The sequence below is a fragment of the Heterocephalus glaber genome, unplaced genomic scaffold (assembly GCF_053883595.1).
Source record: "Heterocephalus glaber isolate CG9 unplaced genomic scaffold, H.glaber_assembly_v1.0 deba00001497, whole genome shotgun sequence".
Taxonomy (NCBI): Eukaryota; Metazoa; Chordata; class Mammalia; order Rodentia; family Bathyergidae; genus Heterocephalus; species Heterocephalus glaber.
Window position 1 is genome coordinate 17,204,932 of NW_028258320.1, and position 19,283 is coordinate 17,224,214.

Below are 19,283 nucleotides of genomic sequence, written 5' to 3' on the forward strand. Positions count from 1 at the left end.
TACCCAGCACCACCACCGCCAAAAAAAATTCTTCTTGGCACTGGATGGCAAGGAAGCCACCCAACGGATAAGAGCAAGGGTTCTGGACTCAGTCAACCTAGGTGTAAATTCTAGCTCTGCCACTTACTATGTGACCTTATTAACCGTTTTTCAGATTAAATGAGATATAATTCACATTAAGTGCTTAACAGAGTTTATCCCCCATCGATAGATGCTCAAAATAATATTATGAAATTTGATTTTAATCCTCCAATCTCTACAATAGGCAATGTTTTAAAATTGATTTTTAATCTTCTAATCTGCACAACATACACCCTCCTCCCACTGCCAAGTCTCTTGCTCCCAAATTTTCAGAATTATATTTTATTTCACATTGATAGAAACCATAAAAACATTTACATTGTTCCACATTACAGCACAACATTTCAATGGAATATTTCTTGCTGTAAATAAGATCTTACTGATTTGTATAACTGAAATAAGTCTACAGTTCTTCAAGGTAAAGCAGAATGACATAGTAAATGATTATTTAAAAATTTTAAATCCAGATAAACATATGGCTTCATTATAAACATCCTATGTAGTCCATTACCAGATTATTTCCATGATCAATTAGCATCGTAAAGATACATTCTTTTTTTTTTTCCTTTGGTACCAGAGATTGAACTCGGGTCCTTGCGCTTGCGCAGCAGGCAGTGAAACCACTGAGCTAAATCCTCGGCCCTAAAGATGCATTCTTAACTTTGTTTCGCTAAGTTGAAATACAGCAGAAAATTAACATAGGTCAGATATATTAAGCATATATTTTTGCTACATTTTAAACTGTATGGTAACTCTTCCGTATTTACAGGGTTCTGATTAACCTTTATTACCCCAAAATTTGTTTTCAAATAATTTTTTACTATTAATCTGGAAATTTTGACTATTTAAAATTAAATGATTTGTTTTTGTGTTTGCACAAAAGACTAATTTTTAAAAATAATTAGAAGTGAAAAATTTCAAATAAGACCATTGGCAGATAAAAATAAAGCAATTTTTTCTAGTGGATTGTTTTCTACAGTAGTTGGTTTCAAACATGAACAGAAAAGTAATGCAGCAAGAGATTCAATAAGAAATTAGCTTTTCAAATCAGTCTTAAATATTTCTGTACATACCAGAATATGATCTAATTATTCATTCAACTGCTTACAGAAAAAATAAGATTTTATTATCTGAAAAAAAAGATTTTATTATCTGAATTCTAAATAACTAAATAAGTCTAAACTTGAACTCAAGTATAATTATTTGAAATATGTAATATGAGAAATTTAAGTAATGTTTGGTTTCTTTTAAAGTTATATAGATTTCAAATACCACGTGTCTGTAATTCAGAATGTCAAATTATAGAATGTATTGACAGTAGATGCAGATGGCAGGAAGGCAATATATTTGGTCTGTTATGAAGAATAATCATGAAAGAAAACATTTTTTTCTTCAGAAAAGAAAATATTAAAAAGAAATACCATCAAGGAAAAGAAAAGCTGATCCTCTAAATAAAGGAGCCATTAAATGAAGAGAGCCATGTTACTCTTTACTGACAAAAGCATGATTCTTATTATCAAGAATAATGTAATAACATCTAATTCTTATGTTTTACAATCATTATGTATAATGAACATACATAGAAAAATACAGACATTGCATGGTAACTAAGTAATTTTGGAATAAATCCATAGACTAAGTCACAGCATGCATAAATCATTTATACCTAAACTGTTCATTGTACCTGAACAAATTACCATTAGCATACTGGTAATTTTCAAATGATGTAATAAAAAAACTTGTTGCAGTGTTTTATTATTTTGCTGAATTATATTTGAGAAGAAGAACCTAGCTGCCCCACCTATTTTAATACAGGTATATTCTGGATCACATTATACAAATTCATGTATAGAAACTTAAAAGATCATAAATTTCCCACAAGGAAACGTTATTTATTATATATCATTGATGTGTATTTGCAAAATATTTTAACACTGCAAACATTAGAAATTCTAAGATCAGGGATGGGAAAAAGTTTATACTCTACTACAATGCTGCTGGTGTACTTCTACACAAGGCCTCTTAGTATCATCAATCAATTGGAGGTAGGAGTTTATCAATGAATTGCTTGACATGTATCATTTCCTGTTGATAGGAACTATGCATCATGCCTTCATACGTTTTGAAGGTTACATTGGCTAGATTTACCAACGATTTTAGTTTTTCAACAGTAAGGGAACCGTACATTAGGGAAACTAAAGGGTCACAATCTCCACGGTACTGGAGAATAGAAATATCTTTGTTAACGCCACTGATAGGACCCTCTGGAAATGAAGCCCAAAGTGGAAGGCAGCAACTAAGTGCAGTGACACCCACCAGTTTCTGCAGTGTGGTTAGAGCAGTGTATAAAGATAAAGCTCCTCCCTGAGAAAATCCTCCCAAAATAATTCTGTTAGAAGGAATGCTGTTCTTCACCTCTTGGTCCATTAAAGCTTTTACATTTTCTGCTGCCCATTTAATTCCAGGTTCATCCTCCTGAGAACCTGGTGAAAGCCCAATGATATCAAACCAAGAAGGCATGCCTTGTTCATATTTAATATTACAGGCATAACTGGCGCATGTGAGCAGATATATTTGATATGTGAACTTCTGATACCTGCAAAAGCTTCTGCCCATCCATGCCCAGTATCTCCCAATCCGTGAAGGAAAATAACTGCGGCGGTGGCCCTCCGGGTGGCACGCACACAGACATATTATAGCTGCACATCCACCAGCTCGGCAGACAGCGTATCAGAAGCAGAAGGGAGCTTGCTCCCAAACTTTCTGTCCTTTAGATGTCTGGCTCCTACTTCACCCTCCTCCCAAGTTGGACACTTATTCCTTAAGTAGTAGGAGCATGGGCGGTGGTAGGACAGGAGAGGAATCTGTTTAATGGGAAGATCGGAGCACACGGGGCTGTGCAACAGGCTGAGGGAGAGATGGTGGGACTCACGGGACACAGGCCAGAGGTCAAAGGAAGAGGACACAAAGTCAGAGGTTGGTGAACATCCTAGAGAGCACATAGAAGTTAAGGTAGGAGGGCAGAGAAGGAGGAGGAGGAGCAAATAAAGATGATCCCACTGGTTCTCACCCTGGCAATTGGGAGTGTGGGAGTTTGGATCTTGACTGTCCCCCAAACGACCATGTGTTGAAGGGTTGGTCCCCAGGGTGGCACTTTTGGGAGGTGGGAGTCTAATGGGAAGCCTGAGGGGATTGTGTTTCCAGCCACCTCCTTGCTGTCTTTGCCTCCCAGCCATGGGGCGAACAGTCTTGCTCTGCCATGCATGCCCACAATGATGTGCTACCTCGCCACAGGCCTACAGCAGCAAAGCCAATTGATCAGAGACTGAAACCTCCACAATAGTGAGCCAAGAAAAACCTTTCCATTTAATAAGCTGATTTTCTCAGGTATTTATTAGAGTCATGGAAAGCTGATGACCACACTGTGAAACAGAGGAAACATTCAAGAGGCAAAGGAAATAATTCATTTGGGATGAGTCTGAGGTTTCTGGGATTCATCCAAGGAAGCCCATACTCGGCATGAGTGGAGCACCTGGGTTCAAGAGCTCTCTGGGCTGAAGAGAGACCTAAGAGTCATCAGCCTCTAGGTGGGGTAGAAGCCACAGAAGAGGGTGAGATGACTCCGGGTGAGCATGTCCAGTAAGAAGAGAAGCTTGACAGTGGAATTAAAACAAAACTCACTTCTCATAGCTGGAGGTCTTGCCCTGTGGCAGAGTTCTCTGACTCCTGGACTGCTCGCCAGCTGCCTCCAGCCCTCTCTGTCTGTGCCACTCCAGCCCTTGGCCCCACCCCCAAGCACACTCCCCCAGTAGGATTAGGGTCTCTCAGCAAGTAACGCTTCCAGTGGTCTGCTATGCTCTCCACGATGGATGAGTGTCCCTTGCTAAGCCTTGGTGCTTGGGGATTTCTACTCTTTTAACTTTTAATGATGAAAATGCACAAAGTATAAAAAATGCTTATGTATAAGCTATAACCAAGCTTTAATAATTAACTGGTAAATGGCCAACGTCCATTTACACACTCCCCACACCCCTCTACACATGGACACAGACACACACTCCACCCCTCACTGGATTTTTTTTAAAGGGAAATCATAATAGTTCTGTATCCACCTCTAAAGTATCAGATCTCTGTAGAGAAGGTACACTTCTTTTTTGAATAATAGCACAGCATACTGAAGGCTCATAAATGCTAAGTACATGCTCAAAGAATATCAAGAATATACACATGCAACCCACATAACCACTTCCCAGATCAATAAGGCACCACAAGCTCCCCAGGAGCCCCACCCCATGTACCCTTCCCACCCCTTGCTCTTCTCGGCAAGATAACCACTCTTCTGACCCCTGTCACAATAGTTTCACTTTCCCTATTTTGAATTCTGTTTACGTAGAATCATAGTTTGTATTCTATTGAGTCTGGTTTTGTTCGCTGAACATTTTCTATGTGAGATCCATCCATAACTGTTTCCTGCACTGGTTGTTCATCAGTTTTTGTGGCTGTGTAGAATGCCATCACGTGTGTGTGATGCCAATTATTGCCCATCCTACTGTTAACGGGCATCTGGGTTTCCATTTGGGATATTAGGCACAGCACCACTATGATTATCTCGTACTATCTTGTGTTGGACATAAGCAATCACTTCGGCAAAAGATGTACTTACCCAGGAATGGAATTGCTTGATCTTAGGATGGATGAATGTTTACCTTTAAAAACCATGTAGTTACCTAAACAGTTTGATTTTGCCTGCCTTTTTCTTATGGACTTGCGGAAGTTTATGTTCTACATGTGAATATTTGTCTATTGAAAATGCTTTCTTCCCACTATGACTTGCTGATTCAATCTCAGTATCTTTTCATGGACAGTTCTTAAAAACTTTCATAAACTCTAATTTATTGGTTTCCTTTATGAGATTTTAAAAAATCTATTTAATAAGTTCTTGCTTCACCAATTTTAAAGATAATCTCATGTTATCTTCTGGAAGCTTTGTGGGGTTTGTTTGTTTGTTTCCACAGTTAACTCTATATCCAGCTAGAATTTATTTGATGTGGAGTACAGTAAGTTTTCATTGTCAAGATGATTCTGACTTCATGAAATGATTTGAGACCGTTTCCTCTTCTATTGCTTGGAAAGCTTCAGGTAAGATTAGTGTTACATCCTCCCTAAATACTTGAGTGAAATCCACAGTTAAGCCCTGAGATTATCTTTGTGGGAAGGTGTTTGTTTGTTTTGTTCTGAAGCAGTTTAAATTGATTTTCTCCTACCAGTAGCTAAGACTTCATGGTACTGAGATAAGGATAGACATATACGTTAATGAGATAGAATTGAGAATCCATAAGTAAGCTGTCTTTTTTATAAATACCTTTAGTTTTCTGTATATTTTGATGTCCTGAAAATTAAAACAAAACACTTTTTTTAAAAGACGACTTGCTGGGCTGGAGGTGTGGCCCAGTGGTAAAACACTTGCCTGGCACATGCAAGGTCCTGGGTTTGATCCCCAGCATGGGACTCATAGGGCTAGCCAACTTTTTTCTCTTAGGGAATTGGGGGTAGGGGTGGGGTTTCAGACAGGGTCTTGCTATGCATTCCCCACTGGCTTCCAATTCACTATGCTGGCCTCACACTCACAGCAATCCTCCTACCTCAGCCTCCCCAATGCTGGGATCACAGGTGTGTGCCACCACACCCGGCTTCTCTTAGGGATTGGACTCAGGCCTCTGTGCATGACAAACATGGGCACTACCATTGAGCTACCCCCCACCCCAGATCTAGCCAATTCTTTTTATATATTTTTCAGCACTGGAGACTGAACCTAGGGCTTTCACATGAACTATATCCCCACCCTTTGGTTATTTTATTGTTGTTGTTGTTTTGGTACCAGGGATCAAACTCGAGTCCTTGCGCTTGCATTTGCGAGGCAGGCTTTGGAACCACTGAGCTAAATCCCCAGCCCTCCTTTGGTTATTTTGATCCAGGGTCTCACTAAGTCCCTAAATTGTTTAGGCTAGGCTCAAACTTGCAATCTTCTTGCCTCAGATTTCCAGAGTGCTAGGATTAAAGGTGAGTGCTGCCACTCCTGGCAAACCTAGCCAGTTCTTAAAGACAGCCAACAGCACAGCCAAATACATGCTTTTCATATGCAAACTGACCAATCTGCAGCTAGACCTCCTCTCTTGGACCATTCATCCCAGAAGGGGATGTCCCTTTGCCTTCACCTTCCCAGGGCCAAATCCCAGGCAACGGGGACCACTCCTGCAGCCCAAAGCCCATGGATTATTCAAAATATTCAAAATTATTCAAAATAACCGATCCTGAGCTGTTCGCCTTACCTGCCTGAGCTTTCTTGAGGAAACCCCAATAAAGGCTGTGGTCTAATGCTTTCCCCCTGCTCCTATGCCCCCTCGTGTCCTTCCCATGTGGCTAAACGTCCTGTCCCTAGGATCTGGGAGTATAAGGGACCTGTGTTTCCCTAAGCCTCTCCTCTGTCTGCTCTTCTGGCTGTACCTAACCAACCAGCTCATAAAAGAAGACAAAAGGTCAATTGACTTCCAATAAGGGGAGAAAGACCAGTCCCTATAGAAGAATTTATCTTTTCCACAAATGATAGTGGGATAGTCGGCTATACGTACACAAAACAATGAACCTGGACCACTACCTCCTACCATATTAAAAAAAAAAGTACTCAAAAATGAATTAAAGACATAAAGGTAAGAGGCAATATGATAAAGCTCTTAAAAGAAAACTGTGTATAAATCTTTGCCACCTTTGGTTAGGCAATCATTTATTAGATATGACACCAAAAGCATAAGCAAAAAAGAAAATAAATAAATTGAATTTTATTTAGTATACACTGTTGGTAAAAATGTAAAATGATGCATTTGCTTTGTGTAACAGTTTGGCAATTCCTCAGAAGGTTAAACCTAGACTTACCATCTATGGAGCAAAATTAAAACTTTTTTGCTTCAAAGAGCATTATAAGAAAGTACAAAAATCCACAGAGAAGGAAAAAGGCTTTGTAAATCATGTATCTGAGAAAAGTCTAGTATATAAAATGTGGGCCAGAGATTTAGCTCAGTGGTTCCACCACCTGCCTCGTAAGCGCAAAGACCCGAGTTCGATCCCGAAAAAATAAATAAGTAAAATATATAAAATGTATAAAGGAGGGGCTCTCAAGAGGCCGGGCTCAGCCACTCATCTCAAAATGCCAAGGAGCCGAGCAGCAGAAGGGCAGGGAAGGAGCTTTAATCACCATGGACATGCTGGGAAGCACAGATACAGAGGTATCTCTCCTCAAGGAGCTGACAGAAATCTTGGGGTTTTGTAAAAAAGGGGAGCAATAGCAAGGGGAAGGGGCTTGCATAGCTGGCACCATAGGTCATCCTGGTGGAGCTGAGGTCTGGCTGATTGTTCTCTCGGGACTGGTTCTGCAAGGTCCAAGAGAACCATCATTGCCTAAGATGATGGCTCCTGCTTTGGGGGGCTCCCGTTTGGTGGGGTGATCACTTTACTGGGTGATGTGTGAGGCTTTGCTTTTCCAAGATTCCAAGGCAACTACAGTTTTAGGACAATGACTGGATACTGATAGGTATCACTCTGGGGGTCTGGAACAGGAGGCTGTAACAGCTGGCAACTGGATGTCCCTGTAAATCCAGAAAGTTAGCTGCTCTTATCCTGGTGTCCTCCCTCGGTTTTAAAGGGGAATGAAGTAGGCTAGGTAAACTTAGAGCTACTAAACCTCATATTCCTAGTTTTTAGATACTATATTTTCCTTCAGTAATTAACATGCCTATGTGCAGAGTTGAGCAGGGGTCTGACCCAAAGTTTTAAGGTAATAAAGGAGACAGGTACAAAACGCAAGCAAAGATACCAAGCGTCATCCTGCTTTTAGTCACACATGAGGGACCTATAGGCCCAGCCTCTTCAGTGCCATTTCCATGCCCTTCTGAGAGAGATTAGCACCCTTATAGAAGAGGCGAGAGGGACTTGTTTGTCCCTTTCACCATGAGAGGATGTAGCAAGAAGGAGCCATCTATGGAGCAGAGAATGAGCCCCACCAGACACTGAATTAGCTGGTACCTGGATCTTGATCTTGTCAGCCTCCAGAACTATCACCACTACATGTCTGTTGCTTATAAATTACCCATTCTAAGGTTCTTTGCTTCAGCAGCCCAAACAAACTTAAGCCAGTTGGCCAGGGATTTAGCTCAGTGGTTCTGTTGCCTGGCTCGAAAGCACAAGGGCCTGAGTTCGATCCCTGGTACCAAACAAACTAAGCCAGCTGGCTTGGTTGTGGAGAAATCTGAGTTTTCATACACTGAGGGAAATGCAAAATGATGTTTTGCTTGAGATAACAACTCAGCAATTCATCCAAAGGTTAAATCTAGAGTTACCATATAACCCAGTAATTCCACTCCTGGAAACATACCTAAGAACGATGGAAATATGTACCCACACAAAACTTGTACATGAATGCTCAGAGCCCCATTGTTCTATTAACCAAAATACTGGAAACCCACCAACTGATGAGGTATAACCATACAATGGAACACTGTTCAGACATAAAAATAAAGTCCTATCCAGGCACAGTGGCGCCTGCCTATAATCCCAGCACTTGGGAGGCTAAGGCAGGAGGATCTCGGTCAGTTCAAGGCCAGCCTGGACTCACAGAGAGTTTAAGGCTAGCCTGAACTACATAGCAAGACCTTGTCTCCAAAAAATTAAATTAAAATTTAAATTAAATAATTAAATAAAGTCCTGATAAATTCTATAACATGGATAAAATTTCAATGGATTAAGTTAAATGAAAGAAGCCAAATACAAGCCTATACATTGTATAATTTCATTTATATGAGTGTCCAAAATAGGCAAATCTACACCAAGAAGAAGCAGATTTATGGTTGCCAGGGGCTAGGAGGGAAAAGGGGAGGGCAAATGAGGAGTGACTGCTAATAAGTATGAAGTTGTTTGTTTTTCGTTTGTTTTGCTTTTGTTTTTTGATTAATAAAATGTTCTGGAACTAGATAATGGTGATGGTTGCACAACATCGTGAATGGAAAGACAGACAAAAAATTTTATGGTATATGAGTCTTGATTTTAAAAAGGAGAAGTTTTAAGGTAATAAAAGAGGCAGATATAAAATGAAGGCAGAGGTGCCAAGGTTCATCCTGTTTTAGTTACACGTTAGAGAACTTCAGGCCCAGCCTCCAAGTCCCACCACCATTTATGGTTGTCTACTTGTTTTGACAGTTACAGAAAAGAGGTCTGCTGAGAGATTTCACTATGAGGACTAGGGACCTAGCTCGGTGCTAGAGGACTTGCCCAGCACATGCAGAGCTCTGAGTTTGATCCCTAGTACAACCCCCACGGTCCCCCAAAAACGAATTTCACTGGAACTACACATCTATTCTGTTCCTTTGTTTGGTTTCTTCTTTAGGGTCTCTTTTATACACAAGTTCTCTAACTTCTGTACCTACCACTGAAGCTGACGAAGGGGTTGAACTCACCCCTAGTCCTAGCAAGTCCGCTTCTCACTGTTTCTGTTTTGCCTCACTCCCCCAAATAATGAACTGATGGAGTCAGCCTTGCCTGGAAAGAAGAATAAGAAAAAACATTAAAGAACAACACCACTCATACCCCCCCAGTCGGTACTCCATCCCTAGGTTTTCAGGAACCAGGGTCTCCTGGAACACTTGTGACTTGAAAACAATAGCGAAACCACACCAAAAGAATCGATCACTGCAAGAATCGATAAACACTCCAGTGCCCACCTGGCTACAGCTAAAATTAAACTTCCCAGAAAACCCATGTAAGCTTTTGCACCTGCCAGCCCTGGCCAGGTGGAATTTGGGTAAAAGCCTTCCTTTTTCTACCGGCATACGTGCTGCCAATAAAGCTTTCTCTTGTCATTCTGTGTCTCGCCTTACTGGTTTCATCGGGCAGCAACAGAACTGGACCTTTTGTGATTTCATCACTTTCAAATATTTTTTTCTACAATTCTTTGTGCTTTTCATCTACTTCTCTTATGACATTAGATAATTTATGCACTCAGTTTTGTTTTCATCTCTAAATGGTTTTTCCTTTTAGAAGAGAAAATGATTTCTCTTTACTGAGTTCTTTGTGAACTTTTTCAGATCTTCTTTCTGTCCAATTATCTCATCTCTTGATTTTTATAATTCTGACTTAAGTTTTTGTTTCAGAGACTGTCATTTAAAAAATTATTTCACTTCATTTTGAAATATTAGATTATGAATTTCCTTTGCAGCATGTCTTTCTAGAGACCTTCATTGCCCAATTACTAATTAGCTCTCTTTTCTGCAAGAACCCTGATTGAGGCTGAGCTTCTTTTCTGTCATCCTCTTCTGCTACTCCTGTTTAAGTGCGAAAGGTTTCCTGTACTGAGTTTTGTCCCTTAGTCGGGACAAAGGGCAAGGACTTTTTGGTCAAGGTGCGTGACTCTAGAGCGCCCTCTTTCATGACACTGAGAAAAACAACCTTCCACTTGCAGCTTTGGGAAATTTAAGAACTGCTCGCTGGGTACCCTCTCCACTCGCCTCTCGCTGTCCTATTGGGTTTGAGGTCTTCTCCCCGTCATTTTTCCTCAGTATGGAGCTTGATCCTAGATTTGGAGGATGATGGGGAGGATTCGTTAGCATAATTTAAAGCAATCCACAAGACCCCTGGCACACATGTGTTTTCAATATGAGACACTCACAATAATTCTAATTACTAATACCCACCCATTTGCACCTCCAAACTAGTCCTACCCGGAAACACATGACTATATTTTTATTGTTTGTTACTTGATTATTTTTTGTTTGCTTGGCTTTCGTTTTGGAGGAATTGGATGGGGGGGGGGGGTCCTTGACATGGGGGTCTCACTATGTTCCCCAAGCTAGCCTTGAACTCCTAGGCTCAAATGATCCTCCTGCCTCAGCCTTTTGAGTAGCTGGGACTACAGGCAGGCACCACCACATCCAGCTAACATGTGCTGTGTTCTTAATGTGCCTCACTCCTCACCTCTGCACTTTTACACCTGTTTGCTCCCCCCTGAAAACCTCTACAGCTCTGCTACCTGCCAACCCTTCAAGAACATCTGATGCTGCTGACACCCCAAATCATAGCACTCTCCTCTCCAGACCGCTATAGCTCCTCAGTTCAATCCTCTCTGCTCTATGCCAATGGCTTCACCTTTATTTAGATCTTTTACTCTTGCCAAGCCCTTACACACATGACCTCATTGAACCTCCAAGCAACACCCCATGACAGGGATTGTTGAATAGGTACAATCACTGGTCTCATTTTACATACAAGGACACCAGGACTCAACATGATTAGATACTCATCCAAGGTTGCTTGTTAGGTGGAAATAGTAGAGCAGGGATTTTGACCAGATGGTCTGGCTCCATCATGGTGCTAAAACCTCTATAAACTGCAGGCTACTTTAAGGATGGAGCCCTGCCTTACGTGTCTCTGTAGCCCCCTCTATAATCATCAGTACTTGGCATGTAGTAGGTGTTCATTAAAGACTTCCTCAGTGAGCAACATGATAGGCAAATGTGCACAATACAATGAGATGGTCAAATGCATGGGGATGTGGGACTGTAGGAGGAAACTTTTCTAGCTGAAAAGCAGATGGAAAAGTCTGAGACACTGCTCAATTTCTTCCAAGGAGTTATTAGTCAGACTCTTACTCAGAACTTTTTTTTTTCCATTCAGGTTTGAGCTCAGGAAGGCATTTACATTTTCACAAGCCCTACGCCTCGAGTAACCCAGCAGAATCTCCAGCTGTGACTAAGCATGGCTGGACAGCCAGGTGCTCAGAACACTCACAAAACCCACACCAAATTTTTAAACACTATCATCTGGAAGGCACCACTCTCACAGAGAAATCACAGACCCACTGCTCTTTAATAAAAATACCACAAATTTGGGAGCTGAGTGAGGAGTTAAAAATCCAGTTTTTCCTCATGTTGGAATTTCCCTGGAATGTAGCTTTACTACATGGCAGTGCGAGCTGGGCTCCTACAAAAGCATTGGTCTCAGGCCAGAAATCCTGGGTTTTGTCCTTGCTTTGTCACTTGACGGATGTGTGAAGTTGGACAAGTACTCCTTCTTTCCAGGTATCAGTTATTACACTAAAAAACTTAAAGCCAACAACACAATGCTTATGTTGCAACATTGTTAGGCACAGGTGAAATAACATATGCAATTCTCTTTGTAGACTCTAAGGTCCGTGCTCTACAAAGTCAAGAGAATGGAAGCCAACTGGGAAGGCTGTGGCTGCCATTTTTGCTGTGAGGGGACCAGGAAGCAAATAGTGGGCTGAGAAGTCCATCTGGTGAGAGAAGAGAATGATGTGGAAAAAGAAGAGGAGATGAAAGCCACTGACAACTGAAAGGGAAAACCAAAAAGCACAGGAAAAAAAGGGGAGAAGCTGATATCTCTCCACTTCCTATAAGTACCAGTGCCATGAGGGGAGATTCCTACAGGAGGATTTCATTTCAGCAATCCTCATTATTTTCATTTACTGAAAGCAAAACAAACACAGGTCTCAATCTGTTCAGGTTCCCATAAAAAAAACATCCCACAGACTGCATGACTAAAAAGAGCTGAAGCTTATTTTTCACTTCCATCTGCTATCAGGGTGTAGCATGGCTGGGCTCTGGTGAGGGCCCCTCTGGGCTGCAGACAGTTGTCTCCTTATATCCTCACATGGTGGACAGAGACAGGAGAGCTCTCTGGGGCCTCCTTTCTTTATAAAGGCACTGATCCCACACTCAAGGGCCCCATCTTCATGACGTAATTACTTCCCAAAGGCTGCACTCCTAGTATCATCACATTGATGGCTAGGATTTCAATACAAGAGTTTGGAAGTGTAGTTGTCTGCTTTCCATCACTATGACAAAATATCTGAGATAATCATTTTTAAGGAAGAAAGGGTATATTTTGGCCCTCAATTTCAAAGCTTTCAGTCCATAGTTGTTTGGCCCTCTTTGCTTTGAGCATGTGGTAGCACTGTTCATCATAGCAAGAAGTCACGGCAGAGAAAGCTGCTCGTCTAATGGCAGCCGGGAAGAAAAAAGAGACAGCAAGGGGCTGTGGTTCCCTCTCCGAGGGCACATCCCTCAATGACCTGACTTCCTTCCACCAGACCTCACTTCCTAAAAGTTCCACCACCTCCCAACAGGCCCACAGACTGGGAACCAAGCCTTCAGCATATGGTCCCTCAGAGGATGTTTAAGATCCAAACCGTAGCAGGGCAAACATTCAGCCCCGGGAGCAGGAGATTCTACTTCTACTCACTTCCACGATATGCACAATAGCATTCTAGATTCCTGTTTTATGAACTAAATAAAGATTAATGCAGTAGGGTAAACCTCAAATGAAGACCATTACAGTACTCTCTTCATGCTGCCTGACCTAGGTCAGTCTCACTGTGAAAATACTATTGGTATGAATTTGTAACCACCACAAACCTGTTCATAGTCATCATCACCATGGACTTAGATCTTGGTACTAAAACAGGAAAAACTGTCTCCTTCCTTAAAGGCTGTGAATTAACTGGTGCTTACCAGGGTCTTCTGAAATAAAACAGAATAGGATAATCTAACACATGGAAGACAATAAATATTTATTGAATAAAAGAATAAAGATCAAATATTATAGGATAACTCTCCTGTTGCAGAACACCTAGAAAGATTGGATTAAACACAATAACACACATCAATAGCATAGACAAAATTGGAAAAAAAAAAAAAAAAGGAATATGCTAAGGAGCCTTCAGTCCAAAGAAGCAAAAACTAGAGGTTCCAGGGCCGGGGATTTAGCTCAGTGGTGCCGCCACCTGTGTCGCAAGCACAAGGTCCCAAGTTCGATCCCCAGTACCAAAACAAAAAACCAAAACAAAACAAAAATAGAGGTTCCAGCAGACCAATCAGCCATAGACACCTTGACGTATATGCCTGTCCTGAAGATCAGACCCTGGGTTATGAGGTCATGAGGGTCACATGAGTAACAGGCAATAAGGCCTTTGTGAGGTTGAGGAATGAAGATGAGACTGGGCTACATAAAACTTAAGTAGATATTCAAAGGGCTAATAATGTTAATGAAAGGACAGACTAAAAAAGGCCCTATTTACTGGAAGGAGTCAAGGAAAAAGCTGGGTTTTCTCAGTCTCAAATCTGAAGGGAAGCACAGTCCCTGTTTAATCTCATGACCACAACCCTACCTTCCTATACATCTGAGCTTCAAAGCTACACCACTCACAAGGGTCAGAACAAGAGAGCCAGAAAATAAACATAAATAGATCTCGGTTGGTAAAACTGGGAGGTATCTCACAGCAGCAAACGCAAAGGGCTTTGGAGCAACATTCTCAACCCAGGTTCCACAGGATTCCCACAGGTAAAGGGCAGCCAGGAATGAGCTCACAATTTAAAACTACAAGCATTCAATCCCTGGCACCAAAAAAAGAAAAAATAAATAAATAAATAAATAAATAAATAAATAAATAAATAAAACTACAAGCATTCAAGGAAACAAGCAATGAAGAGGGGAGATTCAACCAGTATAAGAAGGCAAGGAATTGGCTGCACTAAAGGATTCGTATGATGGCAGAACAAGATGTAAAATCTAAAACAAGTGTGTTTGAGTGTTTTTAATGTTTTTAAGAAATAGAAAGCATAATTATAAAATTTGGAAAAGAGTGATACAGAAAGTTTTTGAACAAAAAATAAATCATTGAAGGTAAAAATTAACTAAACAAAAATGTGGAAGTTTAACCACACTCTTTGTAGTATAAGACTGAGTGAATACAGCACACTGATACTTTACTGGTAACGAAAGAGTGAAAATTGATGCCAGCCCTATGAAGCTTACTTACAGTAAATTAATATACAAATTTTAAAATGCATGAAGTTGTGACCCAGCAATTCAACTTCTGCTTTGGAATTTATTCTACAGATCTGACTGTATGTGTCAAAAATGACGTATGTACAAGGTTATTCACTGCAATACTGTTGTAAGTGCAAAAGACTAAACAACCCAAGTGTCCATCAACAGAAACTGACCAAATAAGTCATGTATGGTTCATCCATGCAATGAAATCCAACACAAGATCTGGAAAAAAACAAAAGAGTGAGGAAGCTATGTACTAATAAGGAAAGATCCCCAACCAATATTATTTAATAGTAAGATCAACATTCGGTCCAAGATGTGTAATACACTTCCTTTTGTAGGAGAAAATAGTTATTCATACTAATAACTATTTATACTTATGTTTGTATGAAGAAACTCTTATCAGGAAACCAAATAAAATAAAAGAGAGAGAGAAAAAAAGAATAACAGCACCTGCTGGGAAACAGCAAATGGGGGAAGGGGCAGAGAGATTATTCACTATATGTCTTTTATGTTGTTTTCATTTTTGCATTCTAGTAAATAAATTACCAAATTTTAAAATTCAGTGGATCCATGAATGGCAGCTTAGACAAGTCTGAAGTAAGAATTAGTGACTTGGAACAGAGAACTAGAGAAAAATAATAACAATGGAGTACAGAGAGGCAAAAAGTAGAAAATAAGAAAACGTACAACAGACACAAGAGGAGAGAATGGAAAGCCTCGTATTTCTAACTGGCACCCACAAAGGTGAAACAGAATAGATGAGGCAGATGGAACATAACATACAAAGTGACTGTGGTCATGATGGTTTTCCAGAATGCTGAATGATGTGAATCCTCAAATTCAGGAAGCATCACAAATTCTAAACAGGATAAATGGAAAGCAATCTATCTGTAGATATACAATTTGTAGTAAAATCTCAGAAGACTGAGATTAAAAAGATTTTAAAAGCAATCCCTTCAACTCCTCCCCAAAAGGGCAACTTCTCTGTAAAAGAATAAAGCAGAACAACAATAGTGTAAGCCCAACACGGCGATACAACTCAGAATGCCGAGAGGTGTTAACCAGTAATGACTTCAAAGTGTCAACCAGCTAAGACAATGAATGATTCAGGAGCAAGGGTGGAATAGACATGTTAGACAAATGGAAACCGAGAGCATAAGCTTCCATAGATGCTTGCTAGAAGCTCTTCTAAAGATTGTACTTTTAGAAAAATGAAAATTATTCCCAAAGAAAGGTAGGAGCAAAGATACTGGTAAATATGGATAAATATAAACAAACATCCATTGTATCACGTTATACTTAAAAATAATTGATGTTGTAGAGGAAAAATAAGAACTAAAATATTGGACAAAGGCCAAGTGTGGTGGCACATGTCTGTAAGCCCAGCAACAAGAAGGCTGAGACAGGAGGATCACCATGAGTTTGAGACACCCTGGGCTACATAGTGAGACCTGGTCTCAACAAAACAAAACAAAACAAAACAAAACAAAACAAAACAAAAAACTGGACAAAAATAACCCTCAAAACAAGAAAAGGTGGTTTTGGTTCTAAGGTCTTCATCCCTTAGGCAAGAGGACAATTGTAAACACTTTTAGACTTGGTTCAGAATGCATATTAGCCTTTTGATGGGCAACCAGGAAAGAATTAGAAATAGAAGGTGGGCTGGGAGTGGTGGTGCATGCCTGTAATTCCAGCGCTTGGGAGGCTGAAGCAGGAGGATTGCCACAAGTTCAAGGCCAGCCTGGGCTACATAGCAAAAACCAAACAAAAAAAAAACAAAGAAAAGAAAGAAAAGAAAAGAAATAGAAGGAGGAAACCTGTACAGAGAAAAGAATGCAATTTGTTAAAGTTCAATCCCAAAAAAAGGCAGGAAAGGAAGAAGGGAAAGAGACACAGAAAAAGAAGGAAAATGAAAACATATAAAACCTGGTGATAGAAACAACCTGAGGAAACTAGCCACAATAAATAGAGATGGCCTTTGTGCATAGTTAAATAGATAGCTACTCTATCTGGGTGATAAAAGAAAATCCAACTAACTGTGTTTAACAGAGACCCACTTAAGACAGAAGAACACAGGGAGTTTGACAGTAAGATAGGAGACCATCTCTGTGCTGCGTGTTAAACAAAGTTGGTACACTTAAAAATGGTTAGGATGGTCAATTGTACTTTACCATAATTAAAAATAATAGTAAAAAAAAAGTTGGAATAGCTCTGTTAACATCAGACAAAATAGATACTTCACCAAAAAGCATTATTTGGGAGGAAAAATAGCATAATGCTAAACAGTTCAATTTGCCAGAAAGACAAAACAATGCTAAACTGGTTTGGGTTTTTTTGGTTTTTTCTTTGATTTTCTTTTGGTACCAGGGATTGAATTCAGGACCTCACGCTTGTGGGGCAGGCAGCAGAACCCCTGAGCTAAATCCCCGGCCCCTAAACTGGTTTTGTAAAGCAGTTATATGAAGCAAAAAGTGACAGAATTGTCATTGTAGGGAGAAAGAATTTGAACAATCTACCTTCATTGTGAAGATTTTATGATTCTCTCGGTGATTGTTATATTAAGAGGCCATAGATTTAAACATAGAACTCTACTTCCAAAAGTTAGCAAATAACATATTCTTATCAAATATGTAGGACCATTTACAAAAACTGAACAGTTTATCAGACCATGGAGAAAATTGATACAAACATGGAAGAAACCACATGCTTGGACTACATTGCAGCTTACCTGACAAATAGCATTTAAAGCCCCATTTGCTTAAAAAATTTAAAGTATATGGGCTGGGGATTTAGCTCAGTGGCACACTGCCTGCCTCACAAGTATAAGGTCATGAGTTCAATCCCCAGCACCAGAAATTAAAGTACACTTTTAAATAGCTCATAAGCCAAAGAAGAAATCATAAAGAAATTTAGAAAATATGAAGAAACTGGGTAATAGGGAAAATACTACATGCCAAAACTTAAGAGATAAAAAGATTCTTAGAGAGAAAGACAGACTTAAATGCTTCCCTAAGGAAGAAAGACTGAAATTAAGGACCTATACACAGATCTCAAGCAGTTAGAAAAAGAATAATAAAAGCCCCAAGAATGTAGAAAGGAGGAAGGAAATAATAAAAAGATAAGAATGAACCTAATAAAATAGAAAATAATGCTGCAATAGAGAGGATCAATAAATCCAAGGCCCAGTTCTTTGGAAAAGCTAATGTAATACATAAAATCTTCAGCAAGGCTGTCCTAGAAACAAAAATAAAAGCCACAAAAAATCCATGATAAAAAAGGAGGTATCGTTACTTATTCAGATGTTTCAATGAAGACAGAACAAAAATACTGCAAATAACTTCAAGTCTACAGTGTGAAATTTTAGACTGAAATTTTTTTTCTAGAAAAGCATAACATGGCTAACACTACTACCAGAAAAGAAAAAGAAAATGGAATAGATCGACAACTACTGAAGACAGAGACCCAGGAGTTAAATACCTACCCAACGACAAAAACAGAGGGCCAACCCTCTGTATACTCTTCCACTGAAGGAAAAAGAGGGATGATTCTTCATCTCTTTCTAGGAGACCCAGGGGAAAATGAGCAGAACTGTGGTAACACATAAAGGGGAAGGAAGATCATCTAAGTTTCACAAACCTGTAAAGAAAAGGGACCACAGAATTGTTACCACGTGAAGAAAACTGTACCTGTGACTACATGTGGATCTTTAGGATATGTGCATTAATTATCATCTAAACACTTGGCTTTCTGAGGGACCCCCTGATTAGAGTTCATGGCTATGGTTCATATAGCAGGTCTAGTCCATACAAGTAGGTGCAATCAGGATTAGTATCTCCTGCTTGCATTTTATGTAGTGTATCATCCTAGCCTCTTCCTGATGCTATAACAGAATACCTTAGACTGGTGTCTTAGTCCACTTTCTGTTGCTATAACAAAATACCTGAGACCAGGAAATTTATGAAGAATAGAGGTTCATTTGCTCACTACTGTGGAGAATGGGAAGTCCAAGAGCCTGGGGCCAACATCTGCTCAGCATCTGGCATCTTTTTCGCTGCGTCAAAACATGCCAAAGGACAGCACGTGGTGAGACAGAGTGAGCATATTAGCTGGGGCCTCTCCTCCTTTTCTCATAAAGTCACAATTGTCATCATGGGAGCCCCAACCTGATAACCTTATTAAATTCTAATTACCTCCAAATACCACTAACACATGACACTGAGGATTCAGTTTCCAACAGATGAATTCTGGGGAACAAACATTCAACTACAGGAACAGATCATTAATAAATACTAGACTGGGTATCTTCC

At 40.0% G+C, this 19,283-nt stretch overlaps 1 pseudogene; it reads right to left on the reverse strand.

Annotated features, from left to right (window-relative positions):
• Nucleotides 1-1,769: 1,769 nt before the first annotated feature.
• LOC147825576 (acyl-protein thioesterase 1 pseudogene) lies at nucleotides 1,770-4,338 on the reverse strand (annotated as a pseudogene).
• Nucleotides 4,339-19,283: the final 14,945 nt, after the last annotated feature.